The sequence below is a fragment of the Mesocricetus auratus genome, unplaced genomic scaffold (genome assembly GCF_017639785.1).
Source record: "Mesocricetus auratus isolate SY011 unplaced genomic scaffold, BCM_Maur_2.0 Super-Scaffold_6730, whole genome shotgun sequence".
In the NCBI taxonomy this organism is placed as follows: Eukaryota; Metazoa; Chordata; class Mammalia; order Rodentia; family Cricetidae; genus Mesocricetus; species Mesocricetus auratus.
In genome coordinates this window covers 96,024,162-96,049,230 of record NW_024429184.1, presented here as the reverse complement: position 1 = coordinate 96,049,230, position 25,069 = coordinate 96,024,162, and the positions used below count along the sequence as shown (strand labels likewise).

The 25,069-nt window shown below is 40.3% G+C and overlaps 1 long non-coding RNA gene across 1 annotated transcript in view; it reads right to left on the bottom strand.

Annotated features, from left to right (window-relative positions):
- Positions 1-3,184: 3,184 nt before the first annotated feature.
- LOC121138855 overlaps positions 3,185-25,069 on the bottom strand; it is a 31,173-nt gene continuing 9,288 nt past the window's right edge. The window contains exons 2-3 of the long non-coding RNA XR_005875727.1: positions 21,074-21,173; positions 3,185-3,300 (exon numbers count right to left, since the gene is read on the bottom strand). This is a non-coding gene — a long non-coding RNA (uncharacterized LOC121138855). The remainder of the gene's footprint in view (positions 3,301-21,073; positions 21,174-25,069) is intronic.

Sequence of the window (25,069 nt, the reverse complement as noted above, 5' to 3'; positions counted from 1 at the left end):
CAGTTGGTGTAGCTATGCAAATATCTAACAAAATAGACTTCAAATTAAATTAGTCAAAAAAGAGAACATTTCATATTTATCAAAGGAAAAATCCATCAAGCTAAGGTCTCAATTATGAGCATCCATGTCCCAAATACTAGGGTACCCACATTTGTAAAAGAAACCATTACTAAAGCTAAATCACACATCAAAATCCACACATTAATAGTGGGGCCCTCAATACCCCACTCTCACCAATGGGCAGGTCTGCCAGACAGAAACGTAACAGGGAAACAGGGGAACTAACCGATATTATGACTCAAATGGACTTAATATACAAAGAACATTTGACCCAATCACAAAAAATATACTTTCCTAGAACCTCATGGAACCTTCTCTAAAATTACCACACACTTGGTAATAAAGAAAACCTAAACGTTGCAAAAGGTTGTATCTTATCAGACCACTATGGGTTAAAGTTAAAGTTCAATAACACAAACTGCAGAAAGCCTACAAACTTGTGGAAACTGAACAACTCTCAACTGAATCATCACTGAGTCAAGGAAGAAATAAGAAAAATTAAAGAATTTCTAGAACTCAATGAAAATGAATCCACAGTACACCCAAATATACTGAACACAATGAAAGTAGTGCTAAGAGTAAAGTTCATAGCACTAAGTGCATACATAATGAATTTGGAGAAATCCCACACTAGTGACTTAACAGAACACCTGAAAGTTCTAGAACAAAAAGAAGAAAACTCACCCAGGAGGTGTAGATGGCAAGAAATATTCAAACTCAGGGCTGAAATCAATAAAACTGAAGCAAAGAGAACAATGCAAAGAATCAATGAAACAAAAAAATTTAAAGAGTCAAAATAAAACCAAAGAATTATGAGACTAGTGGCAATAAAATAGTCCCTTAATATTGTTTTTTCTTCTGTCGCATATCAGGTGGCTGTTCTGACATGAAACAGAGATCTTGGATTCTCCTTTAACAAGTGTGCTTGGGTTTAGAGACAGAGAGAAACATTCTCCAATTCCAAAGCCAGTTTTAATTTTTAATTGAACTGGGACCACAAAAAGATCATTTGCATTATATATCTGCAGAGAACAGCAGAAACAATCATTTGGGAAGACAAATGAAATTTTATCCTGCTGGAAATATGATATAGCAGTAGGCCAATTTACTCTCTTGGGACATTTTCTCTGAATGACTCCTCCTTTTGTTTCAGGTGTCTCCATTTGTTCAGTGATAATCAGTTTCCTTAGCTGGATGTGTTTATTCTAAAAAGACAAGAAAAAAAAGAAAAAGAAACCTTTCCCCAACTCTCATTTTGGGGAGGTTCCCTTTTGGAAAGTTATAACTGATCAAATGGAAAGCATTTGTTAGTTTTACAAGATATTTAGATCGAACAGCCATGCTATTTGATGAACCTCTCCTAATTAGTAGGTCTCTCTTGTTGTGTTTTTTCCTTTAAAATTTTACTTCTAAAACTGTTATATCATCCAGAGCAATATGGTTTTTGTTGTTTTGTTTTTTTTACAATAGGCATTAGGTGCTTAAATTGTTCTGGGAAAGAGTTTCCTCAATGGTGACAGAGATCAATTGAAACAAATTAGACACATGGGGTCTTCAAAAGCAACCTCCACACACAAGGTGTTTCTCAATGGCAAAACTTTACTTTGCCCCTTGTTCATCTGTATTCGTTGGTCCAATGTCAGACTTTGCCACATCTTTTACATACTCCAGAAGGCAAGGGCCTTCTCTTTTGATCATTCCTAGAAGAAACATTCTTTCTAGGAGTACCCTGTCTATAATCTCTTTTTAGGTGACCTTGTTTGCCACAATTAAAACACCTGACATTTTTATTCTTCTTCAAGCCTCTGGAAATCACCTCTGATATCCAAGCATCATCATGGTTATGAGATTCAATATTGACTATATCATAAATCCATTCCTCTAAGGCTGCCAATCTTGCCTTTAAAGACCTTATTATCCATTTGCATTGTGAATCAGCATTTTCAAAGCAAGAGATTCAATTCTTATTTGTCTCTCTCATCTTTCCACCAGGTTCTCCACTATAATTGAGGACCAGGCTCCAATACTGCTGTACCAAGTCTTTCCAGTCTTGTGGGACAGTTCTCTTACTAGTTGACCATGAAATTAGCCTCTCCTCAAATCTAATATTTCCACAGAAATCCAGTCAGCACTTATACAGTCTTGAAGATATGTCATTTGGCAGTTTGTACAAGGTGACTGGAGAAATTACAGTAGGTTGTTTGAAAACTTTGGGCTATTCCTCTCTAACTTTATAATGCATTGTTGAGATTGCTTCTCCTTCTAAATTCCTGTCTTTGTCTGAATATCTCTTAAAGCTTGTAACTCATCGAAATGTCATATTCTCTGTAGCAACTTTTTCTAAGGTCTATATTTTAGCCTTCATATCAACTAACTTGGCACTTATATCAACCAACTTTTTTAGGGAATTATCAAGTCAATATTGTTAATAACTGAAATTATATAAATCCCATCTAAGTTAATAATCCCCTCATTTAATTGTTCCATTTTTAAATCATTCATTGTATAATAACACAAAGACCTAACTCCCTCCATCATAATAATGCCCCCCCCTTTTTTTGTTTTTTTGAGACAGGGTTTTTCTGTGTAATATTCCTGGCTGTTTTGGAACTCACTTTATAGATCAGGCTGACCTCAAACTCACAGAGATGTGTTTGCCTTTGGTTCCTAGTTCTGGGACTAAGGCATGTGTAACCACTGCCTGGCAAGTTTCCTGTTTTTTAATGTGGGAAAAACTCTCACTTTTAAAAAACTAACTGCCCCCCCTTTAAGAATTCCCAATTATCTCACCAAATCATCTGAAGATGATAGTGAAATGTGAGGAATAGCAAGCTGCAGCAAAGAACACAGGCAGTGAACAGCCAGGCTGAGGACAGCTGACAGGGATAGTGTGTCAGAGCTTGGGGAAGAAAGAGAAAGGCAGCCAGTGGTGCAGCGACTCTGCTGGGTACAGTTCCCTCAGTGTGAAACTGTGGTAAGGGCCTGGGGCGGCAAAGCCACGGCTATTCATGAATTTGTGTTGATGCTTAACTAGAGACTAGCTCCATCCTTCGATCTCCAAGCAAGCTTTGTTTGTGAGAACACAAAGAAAATATCACACAACAGGGCAGTCTTCCCATTATGAGTTGGATTTCTCCGTCTTTATCGTCGCCCTCTGGTGCCCAAAAGGAGGCAGTACAGTTCAGCATCCTCAGTCCATTATCTCTTGGAGGTGGAGGTCTTCCCATTACTGGAGCAGTACTAGAATGTGGAAGACTTTATTTAGGCAGGGATTCATATAGCCAATGCTGTGTAGCAGAAAATGATCTCAAACTTCTGATCTTCCTACCTACTAGGTAACCCAAATGTGCACTGCCTCACCAAGTTTTATGCATCACTGTGGATGGAACACTAAAGCTTCATGCACACGAGGCAAACATTCAACTAGCAGAACTACATCCTCAGCACCCATACCTGTTTTAAAAAGGGACTAGAAAGAGCCCCTGGTGGTTAACAGCATTTACTGCTCTTATAGAGGATTCAAGTTTGGTTCCCAGCACCCACATGGAGACTCAAACTGCTTGTAACACCAGTTGCAGAGGATCGGATGCCCTCTTCTGAACTCTTTTGGGGACTCCACGTAAGTGATGCACATAAGCTGACACACATATATACACACACACACACATAAATAATCATGTAAATATTTTTACAAGACAACTGTAAATGTTAAGACAAGATATTTTAAATTCACAACTAACCTATTATATAAGCAACAAACAATGAAAATAAAAGTATCATATTTTAGGAAAGGTATTTAAATAAAATGTCAAGTAATATTATATTTAATAATACATTATTTTACTTTGATGCCGGGATGTGGTGGCACATGCCATGAATCATAGCACTCGGGAGGCAGAATTAGGAGGAGCTCGGTAAGTTCGAGGTCTATAAAGCTACAGAGAGAAGCCCTGTCTCAAAAAAATCAAAGAAAATTTTTACTTTGAATGTGGTATATCATGTGTGGCACTTTAAATGTAATTTGCCCCCATAATCTCAGAGGAAGTGGCACTCTTAGGGGGTGTGGCTTTGTTGGAGTGAGTATGGCCTTATTAGAGGAAGTGTGTCATTGTTGGGCAGACTTTGAGGGTTCCTATGGTCAGGATACTGCCCAGTGGTCTCAGCTGACTTCCTGTTGTCTGCAAGATATAGAACTCCCAGTCAACATTCCAGCATCAAGTCTGCCTGCAAGCCATCATGATAATGGACTGAACCTCTGAAACCTTAAGTGAGCCAACCGAATTAAATGTTTCCCTTATAAGAACTGTTTGTCATGGTCATGATGGTTTTTCACAGCAATAGAATACATAACCAAGACATTGAGTGATACTCAAATTACCATTGCTGAAGTCATAACTCACAGAAACAAACATCATGGTTCAGTTAACTACTCCAGCTCCAAGAAGACCCAGATCACTGATTAAGCAAGGGATACCAGTGCTGATATTGTGGGCATGGCAGGAATAAGAAAGCAATCTGTGAACTACCCCATGCCCCAAATTAAGAAAACTACATGACATGGATCAACAGTTTGGAAAGACCAGTATGCAAGAATTAACATGACAGCCTGAATAGAAGTATGCCCATAACAGAAACAGAAACAGAAACAGAAAGCACTAGACCCAGGTACACTTCTAATGAACATGACAGTACAACTAAGGAGGAAACTTAGCTCTGTGCAGAAGACAAAATAAGATGTAACCTCCTAGCTCATTCTATGGAGTCAGCATTGCCCCATACCAAATCTGGACATAAACATAATCAAGAAAGCTGGGGATAGATAAAAACCTCAATAAAATATTAGAGATTATCTAAAAGTAAGTATTATATGGAACAAGCAAAAGGGATTTATCAGTGGGAAAGGCTGGCTCTTTTTTTTCCTTTTTTACTTTAAAATAGAAACAAGCTTGTTTTACATGTCAATCCCAGTTCCCTCCCCCTTTCCTTCTCCTCTTCCCATGGCCAACCCCTATCCTATCCTCTTTCTGCTCCCCAGAGATGGTGAGGCCTTACACTGGGTATCTTCAAAGTCTGTCACATCATTTGATGCAAGGCGTAGGTCCTCCCCTATGTGTCTACGAGGAGACAGTATCCCTCTATGTGGAATGTGCTCTGGAAGTCCATTCATACCCTAGGGATAAATACTGATCTACTAAGAGACCCCAAAGATTACTGAGGCCTCCTAAATGACACCCATGTTCAGGGGGTCTGGGTCAGTTCTATACTTGTTTCCCAACTATCAGTCTGGGGTCCATGAGCACCCTCTTGTCCAGGTCAGCTGTTTCTGTGGGTTTATCCAGCCTGGTCTTGACTGCTTTGCTCATCACTCCTCCCTCTCTTCCACTGGATTCCAGGAGTTCAGCTTAGTGTTTAGCTGTGGGTGTCTGCTTCTACTTCCATCAGCTACTGGATGAAGGCTCTAGGATGGCATACAATGTAGTCATCAATCACAGGATATTCAAATGTGTTTAAGGTAACCTCTCCACTATTACTTAAATTGTTACTTGGGGTTATCCTTGTAGACCTCTGGATATTTCCCTAGTGCCAGATTTCTCTTTAAACCTATAATGGCTCCCTCTATTATGGTATCTCTTTTCTTTCTCTCCTCTATTCTTCCCCCTACTCAGTCTTCCTGCTCCTTCATGTCTTCCTCCGACCTCCTCTTCTCACCTCTTTTTACTAATTCCCTCTTCCCTTTCCTCATGCTCCCAATTTACTGAGGAGATCTTGTCTCTTTCCCCTTCTCCAGGGGACCATGTATGTCTCTTTTAGGATCCTCAGGAAGTATGGATTGTAGGCTGTTAATCCTTTGGTCTATGTCTAAAATCCATATATGAGTGAGTTCATACCATGTTTGTCTTTTTGTGACTATGTTACCTCATTCAGAATGGTTTCTTCTAGTTCCATCCATTTGCCTTCATATTTAAAGATCCCATTGTTTTTCTTTTCCCACTGAATAGTACTCCATGGTGTAAATGTACCACATTTTCTTTATCCACTCTTCAGTTGAGGGCCATCTAGTTTGTTTCAAGGTTCTGACTATTGCAAATAATGCTGCTATGAACATAGTGGAACATATGTCTTGTTGTACAAATGTGCATCTTTTAGATATATGCCTAAGAATGGAATTGCTGAATATTGATTTCCAAAGTGGCTGTATGAGTTTGCACACCCACCAGCAGTGCAGGAGTATTCCCCTTTCTCCACATACTCTTCAGCTTGAACTGGTATTTTTGATTTTAGTCATTCTGACAGGTGCAAAATGGTATCTCAGAGTTGTTTTGATTTGCATTTACCTAATGGCTAAGGATGTTGAGCACTTTCTTAAGTGTCTCTCAGCCATTTTAGGCTCCTCTACTGATAATTCTCAATTTAGGTCTGTACGCCACTCTTTAATTGGATCCTTTGGTGTTTTGGATACTTGCTTCTTGAGTTCTTTGTAAATTTTGGAAATCTACCCTCTGTCAGATGTGGGGTTAGTTGAATGCCTTTTCGAATTCTGTGGACTGCTGTTTTGTTTTGTTGACTGTGTCCTTTGCCTTACTGAAGCTTCTCAGTTACAAGTGTTCCAATTTATCAGTTGTTGAGCTCAGTGTCTCGGTGACTGTTATTATGTTCAGGAAGTAGTCTCCTATACCAATTTGTTTAAGGGTACCTCCCACTTTCTCTTCTAAGAGGTTCAATATGGCTGGGTTTATGTTGAGGTCCATTTGGACTTAAGTGTTATGCATGGTGATAAATATGGATCTATTTGCAGTCTTCTGCATGCCAGCATTCAGTTATGCCAGCACAATCTGTTGAAGATGCTTTCTTTTTCCATTGTATAATTTTATCCTCTTTGTCAAAAATCAGGTATTCATAAGTGTGTGTATTAATATCAGGGTTTTCAATTAAAATCTATTGACCTACAGCTCTATCTTTGTGCCAATACCAAGCAGTTTTAAGGTATACAGGTTTGTAATAAAGCTTGATGTCAGGGATGGTCATGCCTCAGGAAGTTCCTTTATTGTACAGGGTTGTTTTGGCTATCCTGGGTCTTTTATTTTTCCATATACAGGTCAGTATCATTCTTTCAATGTCGGTGAAGAATTGTCCCGGAATTGTGATGGGTATTTTTTAATCTCTAGATTGCTTCTGGCAATATTACCATTTTTACTATGTTGATCCTTCCTATCTAAGGGCATGGGTGATCTTTCCATTTTGTGGTATCTTTTTAATTTCTTTCTTTAAAGACTCAAAGTTCTTGCTATACAGGACTTTCACTTGTTTGGTTAGCCTTACCCCAAGCTATTCTATGTTATTTTTGGCTATTGTAAAGGGTAATGTTTCCCTGATTTCTTTCTCAGCCCATTTATTTTCTGTATATAATAGGGCTACTGCTTTTTTGAGTTAACCTTGTATAATACCACTTTGCTGAAGGTGTTTTTCAGCTGTAGGCATTCCCTGGTAAAGTTTTCAGGTCACTTAATGTAAACTATCATATAATCTTCAAATAGTGAAAGTTTGACTTCTTCCATTTCAGTTTGTATCCCTTTGATCTCCTTTTGTTGTCTTATTGCTCTAGCTATAACTTCCAATACAATATATAAAAGATATGGAGAAAGTGGGCAGCCTTTTCTTATTCCTGATTTTAGAGGAATTACATTGAGTTTCTCTCCATTTAGTTTGAGGATGGCTGTTGGTTTACTGTATATTGCTTTTGTTATGTTTAGTTATGTTCCTGTTATCCCTGATCTCTCCAAGACCTTTATCATGAAGTGGTGTTGGATTTTGTTAAAGGTTTTTTCAGCATCTAGTGATTTCCCTTTTCAGGTTGTTTATATGGTGGATTATATTCATGGATTTTCATATGTTGAACCAGGCCCGCATCCCTGGGATGAACTTTACTTGTCCATGATGGATGATTTCTCTGATGTATTCTTGGATTCAATTTTCCAGTATTTTATTGAGTATTTTTGCAGCAATATTTATGAGGAAAATTGGTCTGTGGCTCTCTTTCCTAGTTGTGTCTTTGTGTGGCTTGGGTACCAAGGTGATTATAGCCTCATAAAAAGAGTTTGGCAGTGAACCTTCTGATTCTATTGTGTGAAACAATTTGAGGCGTATTGATATTATGTCTTCCTTGAATTTCTGCTAGAATTCTGTGCTGAAACCATCTGGCCCCGAGCTTTTTTTTTTTTTTTTGTCGGGAGACTTTAAATGATTGCTTCTATTTCATTAGGGGTTATAGGTCTGTTTACATTGCTTATCTGTTCTTGATTTAGGTAAGTGATATCTATTCAGAAAATAATCTGTTTCCTAAAAATTTTGAATTGGATTTCCCCAGTGTCTGTTGTTGTGTCCCCCTTTTCATTTCTGATTTTGCTAATTTGCATGTTCTCTCTCTGCCTTTTGGTTAGTTTGGATTAAGGTTGGTCTATCTTGCTGATTTTCTCAAAGAACCAACATTTTGTTTTATTGATTCTGTGTATTGTTTCCTTTGTTTCTACTTTATTATTCCCTGGCATCTACTCCTCCATGGAATAGATGCCAGGGTGAGTTTCTCTGTGTGGCTTTGAAGACTGTCCTGGAACTAGCTCTTGTAGACCAGGCTGGTCTCAAACTCACTGAGATCTGCCTGCCTCTGCCTTCTGAATACTGGGATGAAAGGCATGTGCCACCACCACCTAGCCATGCTGTTAATTCTCTCATGTGACTATTCTCCAGTTTCTTCATGTGGGTACTGAGTGCTCTGAACTTTCCTCTTAGTATTGCTTTCAAAGTGTCCCATAAGTTTGGGTAAGTTGTGTCTTCATTCTCATTGAATTCTTGGAAGTCTTTAATTTCTTTTTTTTTTAATCCCTTCCTTGGCCCAGGAATGGTACAATTGCACATTGTTCAATTTCCATGATTTTGTAGGGTTTCTGCAATTTGTGTTGTTGTTGAATTCTAACTGTAAAGCATGGTGGTCTGATAAGATAAAGGGTTATTCCAATCTAATTTTTAATCTGTTCAGGTTTGCCATGTTGCTGAATATGTGGTCAATTATAGAGAAGGTTCCATGTGGCACCGGGAAGAAGGTATATTCTTTTCTGTTTGGATGGAATGTTCTATAGATATCTGTTAAACCCAATTGGGTCATAACTTCTGTTTGTTCTTTTGTTTTTTGTTAAATTTCTGTCTGATGGTCCTGTCTAGTGGTGAGAGTGGGGTGTTGAAATCTTCCACTATAAGTGTGTGAGGTTTTATGTGTGATTTAAGTTTTAATAATCTTTCTTTCACTAATGTGGTTGCTTTTGTATTTGGGGCATAGATGTTCACATAGGTCTCAGGATGGTTGCAGGCAGCTCCCAGATACTCCCTCTTCTGGTGAGTAGAGGTGGGAATAGCACTGTGATGTCAGCAGACTCTGAATACTTTGGTCCCCCTGGGGCGAGTTGACCTGACTGCAGTCCCCAGGCCAGGAGATCCCAACAATGGCAAGCAGAAGTCTGGCCTGACACAGGGGTGAAAGGCTGGTTCTAAACTCACAAGCCAGTCAGGGTAATCTCCATTATTGTGCTGGTTGATAGACTGGTTCTTCTATTTTTCTACTTTAATTACCTACTTTATTAGCATCCAAAGATTGGCTTTGGAAACAGTCATTTCTTTCAAAGATCCTACTATTTCTATACAAGCAAAATTCTCTTTTTTCATTTTTTACTAAAATATATTTACTTTTCCACCTTGTCTCCCTCTAAAACATGGCCTACCTGCTCTCCTTCAAATCCACAGGCACTATTTTTTTACAGGTATCACATGCATATATGCATCTGTAAATGTATCTATATTCCTAAATGTAACCCGTTCAGTCTATATGATGCTTAGTGTCCGTGTTTTTTGGGCAGATGACCATTTGGCATTTGAGAACCAAGTAGTGTGCTCTTTCCTGGAGAAGACCACCTCTCCTTCCCCCAACTTTCCTCTGTTGCCTATGGTTCTTTATGTAGGATTGAGACCTAATGGGCTTTTCCCCATCTACTTTGGCATGTTCATTGGTGTCATCGTTGTTCAGCTCATGTTTAGGCACTAATGTTGGTGAGACTTTTTGTTGAGTGTTGGTTCTCACATTCTAGGAGACACAGTCTCACAGAAAACTCTCTGATCCTCTGACTCTTGCAATCTTTCTGCAACGTTTCTTGAGCCTTAAATGTGGGATATTTTGTAGATATATCCATTGGCCCTGAGCTCTACAACTCTGCATTTTGATTGATTGTGATTTTCCACAGTTGTCTCCATTTCTTGCAAAGAGAAGTTTCCTTGATGAGGGTAACACACCTTTGAGTATATGGACAAACATTTACAGATAGTTGTCAGGGACTATGCTGGTTTACTAATTAGTGGTTATAGATTCTCCTCCAATCACCATTACTTCACTTGTAATACATAATTGCCTAGGTTTCTAGTACCTGGTATGGTTTCTCTCTTGTTGGGAGGGTCTTGAGTCCAATTGCAGAGCTGTCGGTTACCACCAAAGTATGCACACCCTTGCTTGCTATTGATGTGATTCATGGGCATCATAGATATGTAGGACTGTTGGATGCCTCCCTCCTTTGTAAGCATGCATGATACAAGTGATCTGACAGGAGAAATAAAGAAAAGGGGACTCTTTAGAGTGGTAAATATAGAAGAAGGAGAGAGGGAGGTAAATAACAAGGATGTCTGAAAAAGGCACCAGTAATGATACTATTAATGATTTACCTAAAAAAGATAATGTGTAATTCTGTGTATGAATATACGTATATGGTTGTAATGAATTTTTCTCACTGGGGCTGGTGATGCTCCCTCCAGGACTCAAAGACCATCTAACAAAAATCTGAAAATGAAACATTAGAAGCCCTCTTTTGAATTACTAGGCAGAGGTGTCCAAGAGACTCCTCAAACATAGACTACTGCCGTTGCCCCAGCTACCCAAACATACTCCCAGGGGTGGAAGGTAAGTCCCAATTGCTAAAGAGACCATGCATTCAGAACAAAGCTCAGAGACACCTGAACGGAAACTGACCTGAATTCTTCCTACACCAGACTATTTTAAGTGTCAACTTGACAGTCCAGTAAAATGGTTTCTCTACCTGTGGGTCATGACCCCACTGAGGGGGTCAAATGACCCTTTCACGGGGGCTGGGTCACTAAGACCATTAGAAAACTGACTGAAACTTTCTTCCCCTTAGATGTTCTATACTCATTTGAAATAGTGTGTTATCTATGCCTTTTGAAATCTCAAAATGTTGACTTAACTCTTTCAGTCTGGGAAACAGGAAAGAACCTAAGAGAGATATGCATGGTAGCCAAGAGAAGAGGAATGAGGCAAGATCTCCTGAACAGATTGGTAACACGGCAAGAGGTGGGGGGGGGAGTGGGAGCTGGGAAGAAGAGAGGCGAAGAAGAGGAAGAGAGAGTAGGTCATGGGGGAACAGGAAGTTTGAGTGGGGGATAGAATAGGAGGAGAACAGGATGAGAAATACCATAAAAGAGAGAGTCATAGGTTAGAAGACAGATCTGGCACCACTGAGACCTCTAGTGATCTAAAGGGATGACACCAACTGGCAAGCTAAGCAATAGTGGAGAGACCACCTTAAATGCCCATTCCTGATAATGAACTTGATGTCTACACTATATGCCATCCTAGAACCTTCATCCAGTGATTGATGGAAGCAGAGGCAAACAATCACAGTTAAACACTGAACTGAACCCATGGAACACAGTGACAGAAAGAGAGGAGTGATGAGCAAATTGGCAAAGACTGGGCTGGCAAAACCAGCAGAGACAACATATCTGAACAAAGGGGAGCTCCTGGACCCCAGACAAATAGCTAGGAAGTCAGAATGGGACTGATCCAGACTCCCTGAGTGTGAGCAGTCAGTGAAGAGGCCTGGGCAACCTTTGGGGCTCTTGGCAGTAGATCAGTGTTTATCCCTGGCATACAAATGGACTTCATGTGTCCATAACACAAAGAGGGACGCTCTCTCAGCCTGGACTCTGAGGGGAGTGCCTGGACCCTTGCCCTGAGTGAAATGACAGACTCTAGATATCTCCTATGTGGAAGGAAATGGCGATAGGTTGGGAGGCTGGGGGGATGGTGGAGGGGATGTGGGAAGAGGGGAGGGAGAAGGAACTGGGATTGACTTGTGAAGCAAGCTATTTAAAATTAAAGTAATAAAAAAATCTCTCACTGAAAAAGAAAAGAGAGAAAAAAGAAACTCTCCTTCAACATCACACTGGAACCCAGAGTTGGTGAACCAAGGAAGTGAAAATGAAAGAAAAGTCACACAGATTTGTAAAGGAGAAAAGAAGATTTCTCTTTTGCAGACAACAAAATTGTCTAGCAAGAATCTAATACAATTAACTAGAAAACATCTTGAAGGAATAAGTGACCACACCAAAGCTATAAATTTGAAAGTTTAATGTATAAAAATGGTCTTCTCCTTCTATGAACATTTGAAATAAAGAAATTCAAAACATAGATGATAATAAACCCCAAATTCAGCATTCAGATAAAAATCTAAAAATACACTCAGGACCATGTGAGGAATGACAGAAAACTGTGACTGAAAGAGTCAGAGGAAACTGCCTCATGTTAAAAAGATAAGAAGACTCACATTAGGAAGATGGCAGCTCTTCCCTACTTGCTATGTAGTCTCAGTGTCAAAAATATCACTGTTGTGATGCTACAAATGAGAACAGCCCCATAGTCTCATGTATTTGAATGCTTGTTCCTCAGTTAGGAGGAACTGTTTGGGAAGGACTAGGAGGTGTGGCCTTGTTGGAGGAGGTGTGTCTTTGGGGTTGGGCTTAGAAGTTTCTAAAGCTCACACCATTCCCTCTCCTGGGGTCCACTCTCCTTGGCCCCTTGCTTTTCCATCACATGTAATCTCTCAACAACCAATTCAGCACCATGCTTGCCTGCCTGCTGCCATGCTCCCCATTATGATGGACATGGACTCACCATCTAAAATTACAACCTTCAATGAACTCTTCTTTTTGTAAGTTGCCTTGGTCATGGTGTCTCCTCAAAGCAATAGAATAGTAATTAAGGCAGCAGTTGGTACACACTTGACCATGATGGGTTTTTTTGAGGCATGTGTAAGATTTTTGGACTTTGCACTAGGAAAGTGGCTGAATGCTGTAAACTTTAAGGGAAGTCCTAGTATGAACTTCAAAGACAGTAGTGCTGAGTGCAATGTGCACTATAGAGGCCCAGGTCAATAGAATCCAGAGGAAATGGTATCAGCTTCCAGGATAGAGATGGTTCTTGTGATATTTTGGCAAAACCATGGGTGCTTTCTGTCCTTGCCCAAAGAATCTGCCTGAAGTTAAATTTAAAGGCTTTGAACTGATTTCATAAATTTTACTAGGCAGAGAATATTTCAAAACATTGACTCCACTATGTGGTACTTATAGATCAATGCTCTGTAGATCTACAATAAAAAAGAGCAGGCAGGGCAAAAGAAAATACAAATTTACAGGTTGAGGAGAAAAACAGCACAAACATTTAATGTTGGAGCCTTAATTGGTACTGAAAACAAAAAGAGAAAAGGAATAAAAGTAGTGGTACACTCGGGGCAGATCCTACCCTCCTAATCCTGCAATTTGTGAGAAGAAATGTCCTTGAGGGATGACTTGTCCCTAAAGAGCAACAGCAAATCCAGGCTTATGCCAATACAATTCAAGTAGGGTCGCTGATTCCAGGTTTAATCCTAAGCAGGCAGCAGAACTTGAAAACATTGGTCATATGGTTCTGGCATTACATTCATGAAGGAAACATGTGTGAAGGGGTTGTGGAATCATCCTCTGTGGTTAAGGAAAGCTGCTGAGGCCAGCATCTGTCAGGGATGTACCTTGCATAGAATCATAGGGATGCCATTAGTGAGGCTGTGAAGGTGAAGCCTGGATTTCACTGGAGACCCAAAGGTAATGAAGATGCCAGAGTCACAGGATATCTGCCAATGAAAGCTGCTAAGAGAGAATAGCACCATCTCAAGAGAAAGAAGTCCATTGAAGTAAAAAAGGCAGACAGGAACAGGAGAGGTAAAGAGCCTTTGACATAAAACAGGAAAATGAGGAGTTTGGAGTTTGCCTTCCTGGGTTTGTTGTGCTGTACTACACTATTTCCTCACTAAACCTTACACTTTTCTCTCTTTTCAAATGGGAATGTGAATTTTGTAACATGGTATGTTGAAACTTGAGTTTTGCTTTCATGTGAGGTTACAATTGAAAGATTGTATGGATCTGAGAAGGGATTTTGGACTTTGGAATAAGGTTGAGACTGAAAAACTATGGGGACTTTTAAAGTTTGACTAAGTGAATTTGCTTTCTGATACAGAGAGAATGGAATGCAGTGGTATGAATAAAACCCCATAGGTGCATATGTTTGAATGCTTGGCCTCGATTTTAGGAGGGATCACGTGGTGTGGTATTTTGGAAGAGGCATGTCACTGGAAACTAATCTGAGGTATCAAAAGCCCATAGAACATGGACAAGGCCTGCTCTGTGGGTAAGGGAAGGACTGAAAATGGACAGGACTCGATTTCTGACAGCACATGCAGGTGGAATTCAAAACATACACATAGGCTTTACAGGATGACAGGTTAGGAAAATGATTGCTCTGTCACCTCTTCCTACCTCCCCACCCCACATTCTGAAGCCATTGTGACATGGAGACAAGAGCTCTGTGATGCAGGCATGGGCCCAGCTACCCACTCCCAGAAGGAACTCTAGGGGTTCAGTTGCTTGAGAGAAACAGTACAATTCAGATGGAGAATTTTCTCTCTCTTCTGGAAAGCTTTGATACTTCATGGCTGACACCCAGCTTCATCACTTTGGCAATGGACATGATCCTAGCTTTTGTGTGTGGGTTGGGGATCTTTCATCTCTTATTACCCTTCCTTCCCCCTAATGCACTTTCAACTACAGAGGCAGAAAGGATCACTGCCAAAAAGGTAAGAATGGCTTAGCCCCAAACAACAGAGAAGAGTTCCCCCTCTTTCCCTTTATAGGCTCCACTTTCCAAATCAAATAGGGTGGTAGCTGAAATGGGATTGCAGCCAACAGTAGAATCCCATCGCCTCAGAACTGGCAGGTGGGGCATGGAGACAGCGGACTTCAAGACATCTGCTCTCTCACCATCCATGCTTGGGAGAAGCCCTGTGAGACTGTGGTCATGGGTGGTGTGCCTGGGACGGTTAGGGACCTCTGAGAAGAGAAAGGTTCTGAGAAAGGTTCATATGTCCCCCTTTAACATACAACCTTATAGGGTCCATGGAGCTGACATGAAGGGGTGATGAGCTCCAGGACATGAGTGATCCTTTGCTTCCTCTGCAGAACCCTGACCAGTGACACTCATGGTGGCTCTCACAGAGATATTCCCAATTTGATTTTTCTAAGAGGAAATGAACACATATTCGCCCACATTGTGGATAAGAGGATGGAGCTGCATGTGCTGTCTCTCTCTCGCTGTCAGTTGGAGAGGAGGGCTCACAGCAATACCAGGAAGAAAATCAGGATCAAGAAATGTAGGCTGATTTTTTGCCCTGAAAAGGTGTCTCATCCCCCTGTGCCTGAGTGATAACACCAAATGAGATGCAGAACCATGGAGGAGGCAGATCCTTGGAAAGAACCAAGAATTGAAGACTCTTCCCAGGTTCTGTGCACAGAATGAAGCCTTGGATGGCCAGGATTGGGTGATGCCTGGGAGGGGCAGTGTGGAAGGAAGTGGTACATTGTCTGGATTTCAGGGCAAAGTTGTTGTTAAAGTTCTCTGAGAGACATTCTCCTCTCTCCCAACATTGGTCCTTCCCACCACTCCACAGGGAGGTTAAGACATCCATGGAATTCATTAGAAGTGGAAGCACCTGGCCTGTGGCATTTTCCTGCCCACCCAGGCTTTGCTCTGAAGGCCCTGTTTTGCCTGAGCCCCTGTTTCCCTTTTCTTTTCTTCTGAAGGGACATTTCATTCAGTGTCTGGTAAGAAACCAGGTCGCTCCTTAGTCCACCATAACCCAGTGTCCATTTCCAGCTTACAGAGGCAGCAGAAGAAACCAAAGGAAGACAAGGCAATGGTTTCACTTCTGCACAGGTGAGCCATCTCCATTACTTGGGGCCACTTACTACTTGCCAGTTATGTGATCACCCCCAACCAGGACATAAGGTTATCAAGGGAATAGGGACCTCTGCATGGGTGGGATATGGGTACATTCCTGGAGGTTAAGTCAACAGAGTCTTATACAAAGCAGAGTTGGAACAGAAAACTGATAGGCTTTCAGGGTTCTTCCCCTCTTAGCTTGCCCAAACTCCAGACCCATATGCTCCTGGATGCATTTACATTTCCTGTCTCCTACAGCACCATAAGGAGGCTTGTCAATACTATCAGCTTTTGCCAGCTTTTAAGACAAGATTCCTCAGTTGAAGTGTCCAACCCTGAAGTTGCCAGATCTGACCAGCCACCTCGGCAGCCCATAGATGAATCTGTGGTCACAGATTTATCCATAGCAGAGTACTCTGTTCCTCTCAAGGAACAACTGCTGTCCAAAGATTCTAAAATCTTGTCAACTGTCCTTCTGAATCCCCCAGCTTCTATTGAGTCACAGATGCCTGGGAGTGCCTCTCAACCACCAGAGTCCTTGACTCTAGGGAGATGCTGTTCACCACCACTGGTACCTTCCCACCTATCTCATCCTCCTGATCCTGTGGCATATGCTCCATCCATGCCATATAGACAGACAGTGGCTCTTCAGTGTGACTGAAAAGGACTGGGGACCCCACAGAGCATACCTCTGCCAGGATTGCCATCTCCCATGCCAAACACATCACGCATTAACCATGCAGAACAGTCTAACTTTATCCCACCAAAAATTAACCACAAAAACATTTCTGCCTTGATCATCCCAGGCCTTAACAACTCATGCAGGCCTACCTCCACAATTCAAGGCCTCAACACAAACAGGCCTTGTTCAACCACAGTAGAACTTAATAACACATGCAGACCTACCTACACCTCTACCGGTCCAGAAAACTCAGGCAAGCCTACCTCAAGCATGCCAGGTCATGAGTACTCAAATAGGCCCACCTGTATCACTCCAGGCCTTAATACCTCAACGATGCCTACTGAAAGAACTCTAGGCATAGACCACACAAACACGCCTTCCTCAAACACATTAGACATTAACAACACATGCAGACCTACCTACACCCCTGGAGGCCTTAAAAGCTGCAGGTCATGAGGGCTCAAACAGGCCTACCTCTAACAATCCAGGCCTTAAGAACACAAGCAGAACTACTTCTACAACTCCGGGCCTTGAAAATTCAAGTAGGCCTACCTTCAATATCTGGCATCCTTTACCACTCAAGCAGGCCTATCTTAAGTAGTCTAGGCCTTAACCACTCATGCAAGACTACCTCAACAACATCAAGCTTAACTACTCAAATAAGCCTATCTCAATTACCCCATCCATTGACCACTCCAACAGGCCAGTCTCAGGCCCTACCTGGTCCAATATAGCTTCAGTGTGTAGGCATTTCTGCCATCATAGAATTCCTACTCTCCAATCAAACATAACACAAGGAAAAACTAGCTGTGTTCAACAAGTTATCCCCAAGGTGCACAGACAAGCATCCGCAGACAAATGGATGCCCTAAGTTTGCAACGGGGTTCAGATGTTGAGACAACCTTTGTCGCAAGCCGCCATCTATCATGGAATAAAACAGACACCACGTATCCCTGGGACCCCTATTCACTGTCCTAGGCACTCCCGCTGTAGAAGTGGACATTATTGAAAAGAAGTACTTTTCTAAATGTGAAGTAATTAAACTTTCAGTCATTCATTACTTTCTGTGTGTTTTATCTGGAGGTTGTGTCTACAGTTCTAGGCCACAGGGAAATGGCTACATCTGGTCTACCTCAGTACTGTTTCTGGAGGGGATAGGCTCCTCTAAGAGGAGACGGTGGCAGTTGATGTCTCACCATCTCCTGGTTCCATCATTGTAGCAACTGTTAATTATACTGTAATTATGGAAGCAGAAGTAAAGGTTTTGGGGGGTTAGGGGTTGTCAACCCTACAAGACACAAACAAGAAGTACTTAGGAGTGATGTGGACATAATAAATCAAAACGATAAGACCCATACAAGCCTTGAGGATTGGGGAGTGCTAAATTAACACTGTCAGATAACACCCTTAGGGCCAGCTTTTACCATTTCTTTCTCCTGATTTGCTCTAACATGAAATTATGTAGCTGTGTACAGAGACTCACAAGAAGCAGCCCAATGTCACCAAGTAGGTACAGGGATTACATTTTTCAAAGTAGGAAAACCATAACCCCTGGATATCCTCCCAAGAAAGAAAGGACCTGGGGACTTTCAGGAGCCCCTACCAACTCAATGTGGCTGCCACCCAAATGAGTTCTCCAGGCCTCCCAGCTCAGCCTGGATGACAAAGCAGTGTCACCCTGTCATGTGTCAGCGTTCAATGCCAGAATGGTGGCCAGCATTGAACTGACAACTTTCATGAGTGTGGCAGCGAGAATGCGTGCTGAGGGTCTCATGATGCCTGGTCATTTGTACTTCCTTCTGGTCCACTCAATATGCAGCGCCCCTCTGCATGATTAGCCCAAGGAGGGAGGTAGAAACAAAAAGGTTAGAGCCAAGCATGAGGCTGCTTAACATGAGGATGCCCTAAACCTTTCCACTCATGTGAAGCCCCTGCCCTCCCTGTTTAGATTGTGGACATCAGTGTCTGTGTCATTCACCTTGACTTAACCCCAGGCCCTTGAGCTTGGACTGGAGGAGCCTTTTAGCTTTAAAGGAGTTGAAACAAATCCAAGGAATGAAGATCAGCTTCCTCACAGCAGGTCTAGTAATCTGCATGCTCTTACTTTCTCCATTCTAGAGGTAAACTGCTGGAAATTTCAGAATTTATGGATTCTGAATGTCACTTACAGCCTGGTGGTCTTTTAAGACTCATGTCAATCTTAGTGCCACAGCAAAGGACACCTGAAAATGGTTGAAGGGATGCACTGTGGGCATGCTCACATCATTCTAGGCTTTCATCCCTTGCTTTCCCATGAGAGCAGCACAGGCCTTCTCACAGGACTGTCTCACACCATCTCACAGGGCTGCCTCACACAAAGAAAGGGACTTTGGATAAGTGTGTTCTTTGGGTCTCTGGGCAGGGCAAAAAGGGTCCCTTCCTGGGACTCACTCAGCTTCCTCCCTAGTTTGCTTGCCCTACTCTCTCTTCTCTTAAGAAACAAGCAGGGATAACTGCACACAAGAGCCGCCAATTCACGGTCCCTGCACTACTGCTCACCAAATCCTGACAGTATACAGCTCTAACAGTGTCACTTATTCCCTGGCTGAAAACTTTCTTCCATAAGGTACCACCAAAGTAAAGGATATGGAGTTGGGGCCTGTTCTAGCACACTTCGTGAGAGTCCACATATGAAACTCAGCATCTCTTTAGGAGTGGATATGGAACCCTCATTTCTCTCATGAGTGGGCACTTTATCAATGACCACACACTCCTTAGTTGTCTCAGAAACCAGAGTAAAGCCAGCAACATAAGGATGCCATGTCTGGGTGCTATCATGAACCCAATGGGCACATTTGGCTTCAGTAAGACTTGGGAATGGGTCCTTGCTTCCTTAGTGGACAAGTGCTAGAGAAAGTGGCATCAACAGATCAGGCAGCAAGAGGAATGGGGATATCTGCCAAGTATAGTGGATATTCCATGGACCTGGAGAACCTCACAGACTCCTCTACAGTAATTCTCACTGATACCAAAAATCTCCACAAAGTAAGTCCCAGTGAAAACCATCTCAGAATTCCAGAGTCATTCATGGATCAAAACATAAGAGCTGCAAACATCTCTACAGAGACTTAAACAGATTACTCCACAGAAGGTGATTGCTACAGAGTCCTTTGCAGAACTCCATGGAAAGAAACCCCCAAAATCCTTCCCAGAGATCCAAGTAGACACATTCACAGTGTTCCCCAATGCAGAAATCACACATAACTTTCAATCCTGACAGAAATCCACATTGACATTATAGAGTTCCATAGATCTTCACAGATTCACACACTCATGTTCCCAGATGTCCACAGACATTCGCAGAAAACCACTTAGTAGGAGACAGCAAGAAGTAATAAGATCTGTGCATGCCCTGAGAGCTATCCATAGGGATGCATTAAGTTCCTTCAAGGAGGATTGTCACTGACATCTACATTGTACAGTGACTGTGTTCCAGAAACATAAAAAAGCTACTTTTCTTTTTAGTATGTGTGAGTTTGTGAGTGAGTTTTATCTTTTTTTAATTAGAAATAAGAAAAATGTATAAGAGAAGTGATGTTTATTTTAACATGGTAAACATGGAATGCCCAGAGGACCTTTGAAATATAAGCGTGTACCCACATCTCTTCCTTTTCAGCTCAATGGAAAAAGTATATGTAAACATATTACAAACCATAATGAGGTAGATGCAATGTGCATTTACAGCATGTAGGCTGTTCTGAGTTAATAGTGCATGAATGACAGATAGCACTTACATTTGTGTGGAGTATAACATAACTTCAAAGAATGGACCTGAGAAAAGATACTGAAATTGTAGAGATGAAGTAAAAGTCTTAAGGTACCTGTGATCCTGCCCTAAGTAGCATCCTGAAAGTGTTATATTGTATCTTCTACACAGAAGGTTTTGATGGGCACTTTAAGTACAATTTAGGTTAGGTTAGATGGATACAGTCAGAACGTTTTCCCAAGGTACACGAGTAACTATCTCAAGAAATCATAGAGAATTATTTTCTGTGGCTGCTTCTTCTAAGAATAACTAAGACGGGCTAGGTATCAGTTAGCACTAGTTTAATTTCCAGTTATTTCATCTCTACACTACAGCATAGTGCATAGGATAGATGCCATTAACTGTAACTTACAGATAAAAATATTGAAGTTTTTACAAGCTTACTTACCGTCAGGGTTCATATAACTAATAGAGAAGTAGAAAGAATCTGAATCTTCTGTCTCCAGAGTTTGAAGTTCCACCAGCACTGCTACATGTCTTCTTCACAGCTACATAAGGGTTAGATTTTACACATGAGAAAACAATCTCAGGAGAATCAGCATTCTATACTTCAGTGCAAATATAGAACGCTCCAGATATTTTCATTATTTTAAAGAGAAACAGTTGGCCCTGAAAGTTCACAACATATGGATGTTTTGATGTTTTTCTTCCTAAGAAATAGAAACATAAGATCTGCTTAATTTTGCTGAATTTTAAAGGTTTTTATCTTGCACTGACTTGACTTGTGTATAAAAGACTTCCAGGTTGCATTCATCTTTTCCATCCCTGATGTTTTCGTATCCATAGGAGCCTGATTGAATGTCTGAATTGTTATTTTCAACACAGTCAAACACTTTTGAATGTTTTAAGATCAATTGTAACCCTAGCCCTGAGAACAATATACATAATTGCATGTAATGTTTTAGTTTTCTTTCTTAAAGTTTAACACAACTTTTTAGACCTAACATTTTTCCTGTGTGTTCTCATAGTAGTATAGTATTTCTTTAGTTATTGTTTCTATGAAATTTATAGAAGTAGATGTTCTTTTAAGTATCTATTTGAAAACTATTTGAATGGAAGGGTGTAGTGAGCAGCCAGCAGTCCCTGTAGGCATCCAGATAAAGGGCTATGTTACTAGGAAGTAATATTGTTGCTTTTTAATTCACCCCTCTGATAACAACAAATAAGGATGCTGTAGCATCTGTGGATGCCTTAAGATTTCTTTGAGCCAGGGGAAAATACATCTTCTCAGCAGAGTTGTTTTCCTTAGATTCCAGCTTTTTGACCTGGAGTCTTGCTAACCAGGCCCTTGTCACTGTTTCACAAGCTTACTGACCTCATTAGAAACGTCAAGGGTTTGAGATGTTTGTTTGTCCTGCCATGTTTCATATTGTCAACCTAGATCAGTAAACAAATGTTTCTATTTGTTAAATACAAATAAGAATTCTACCCATGAATAAAACCAAAAAGCATACAACTGGTAGGGCCCTCTTGTTGAGAGAAAATGAACATGATGATGTAGATTTGGTTTATTCAGAGGAATACACATAATAATAATATTATTAATAATAATAATAATACAATCAAGCAGAACACAGTTGAGAAGAGAAACTGTGATAAGTGTGAAAGACCATTGAACCAGCACCTCATTTCTATCTTCTTCCCATGTCTTCAGCATTCTATAAACTTCATAAATTTTTAACTGTGATTGATTGATTGAAGGTGTCACATATATGTATATGAGTGTACAAAGTCATTTGTTGCCTTAGCTTTCCATTGTAAGGACATACTGAATTATCAATTCATTTGAGTTCATTTAAGAAAAGGAATGTGATGTACTTTGCCCAACTGAATTTAATAATTAGAACTTTGTTACATGTTAATGTATTCCTAAATATGTCTCAATTTCAGACAAAAACTATAATTTAACTTTGCATATTCAGGGGGAGATAAAGTACTGTTAATGCTTTTATTTTAAAACCCCAATGTAGAGGTTTTGAAAAACTTGAATGGAAAATAAGAGCCCACAAATGACAATTAAGCACTTATAATTAAGCACACATTCCTCAGTATGTCCTAGACCATGTCCTTCTCTCTGGGCTCACTGTTAGCAATGCCACTAATTTCTCTAACTTCAATTCAAATTTTGAAATGGATAACACATTCTCTGGTCATTGAGCTCTAGCTATGAACCTATAAATGAATTCCCCCTCATAAGTAAACCACATTTGTGTTACTTCTATGACATTCTTTTGTAAGACATCTGATTCCATAACTTTTTCATTAAAAAAAACATGAATTAGTATTTTGAGACTGTTAATTTCAAACTCCCCCTTTCATAAGTCGACATTTCCCACGTCTTAGTCTCAGCCTAGTCATGCATTTTATGCAAGTCTGACATCATTTGCCATAAATGTATATATATATATATATATATATATGTATATATATAAGTATATGTATGTACATACATTTGAAAGGTTATGAATTTTACTCAGAAAGGAAATTGAGATCATAGTAACGTTTACTATTCATATGTATGAAATATCCCCCTTTTTTTTTGAAGACTGGGTTTCTCTGTATCCCTGGCTGTCCAAAAACTCACTCTGTAGACCAGGCTGGCCTAAATCTCAGAGATCTGCCTCCCTCTGTCTCCCAAGTACTGGTATCAAAGGTGTGAGCCACCCCTTCCAAGAGAAACGTCCATTATTTAAAGATTCAAATTCTCGTAAAATGTTTTCTAAGATACCTAGAATTATACATTAATTCACAAGCTAGACTCCTGAGCCAGATATGATGTTGAGCATTTCCTTAGCAATGGTTATAATTGCATAAACGTAACAGAATGTATATTAATTCATAACATTATCCTAAATCCAAAGTAACAAGGGAGTCCAGCAATCCAAAAATCAAGTCTTGACTGACAAGGAGTCCAGTCCTTGGCTACTATTTAAAGGGAAATCCAAGGACATATTTCTATTACTGCTAACATCTGAGACAAACAGCATTATCTCACAAGGAATTCTCAAAGAGGCCTCCTGACATCATCTTCCAAAATACACTGTTCTGGTCAAATCTATTGTACATATCAAAACACTGTATCTGTGCATAGGACTGTGACCCTTAGCCTGGCTTTCAGAGCCATTCTTCAAGTAAGTGTACTGGCCATAAACAACATGTAGGTAGCCAAGAAAAGTGTCTTCTTTTCACTTTTCACTCAGAAAGTATCCCCAGCTCTCTTGCTGTGTAGATATTCCACAAACTCATTTTTACCAGAGTTCCACAATAACTGTGAAATATATCTTATTACTCCTATTGTATAGGTGTTGAAATCATGACTTCATCGTATCAAATAGTTTGACAAATACCTCAGAACTAGAAAAAATGTAGAATAGATAATAAAAACTCAGACTGACCAAAGCTAAGGGACTTTCTTGAACAGAGTCCTAGAATGTCATTAATCCAAATAAGTATCTACAATTATCAAAATGTGACAATAGTTTTAAACACTGACTTGGGTATAAAGCATATATACTTCCTGGTATACAGGATAAAGCATGAAAGTGTGGCGTGGATTTCATGATTTCAGATTGAAAACATTAAATTAGCTTAATGAAATTCATTATAGGCTTTGGGATTCAGCTAAGTTGGTAGACCACTCAGCTACTATGTACAAACCTTAGGTTTGATCACGAACATTGCATGAATCTGAGTATTTGGCTATGTTAATTATGGTTCTATAGCTATTAAGAGATACCATGACTAAGGCAACTTGTAGAAGAAATCATTTAATTGGGGGCTTGTTGACAGTTTCAGAGGGTATGTCCATAACCATAATGGTGGGAACCATACAGGCAAGGTGCTGGAGAAGTAACCTCTGTGTGTGTGTGTGTGTGTGTGTGTGTGTGTGTGTGTGTGTGTGTGTGTTTTAACAAAAGTAAATTAGCAGGGGAAATAATGTTTTGAATGCCCATCTTTCCCTAAGTTGCTTTTAAAGTATTAGATGTCTGTGGAAGAATTGGTGTTTCCATTTACAAAAGAAGATGAAGTAAATATGCTATTTTACAGACAGAACAAAATACAATGCATGTACACTCTGGGGGATTACTTTTAGTATTTGACAAGACAGACCTTCATGAAAATAAGATCTCTTTGGCGATGTTAGTGTGGTGTGTTTGGAAAGCAGTATCATTCCCATTTCTTGGGGCCACAACAAAGTTGCAGCAGAATCATTTGTTCTAAAACCATACCCATGTTTGGACGCTGAATTATAGAATAGCCACTAGAAACATCTCCAATCTTAAAACATGTGAATGTCCAGAGAAGGGTCCACAAAGAAATAAAAATAATTTTAGTACCCAATTTTTTAACATGTTCATTTGGGGGAAAAAAGGGACATCTATTA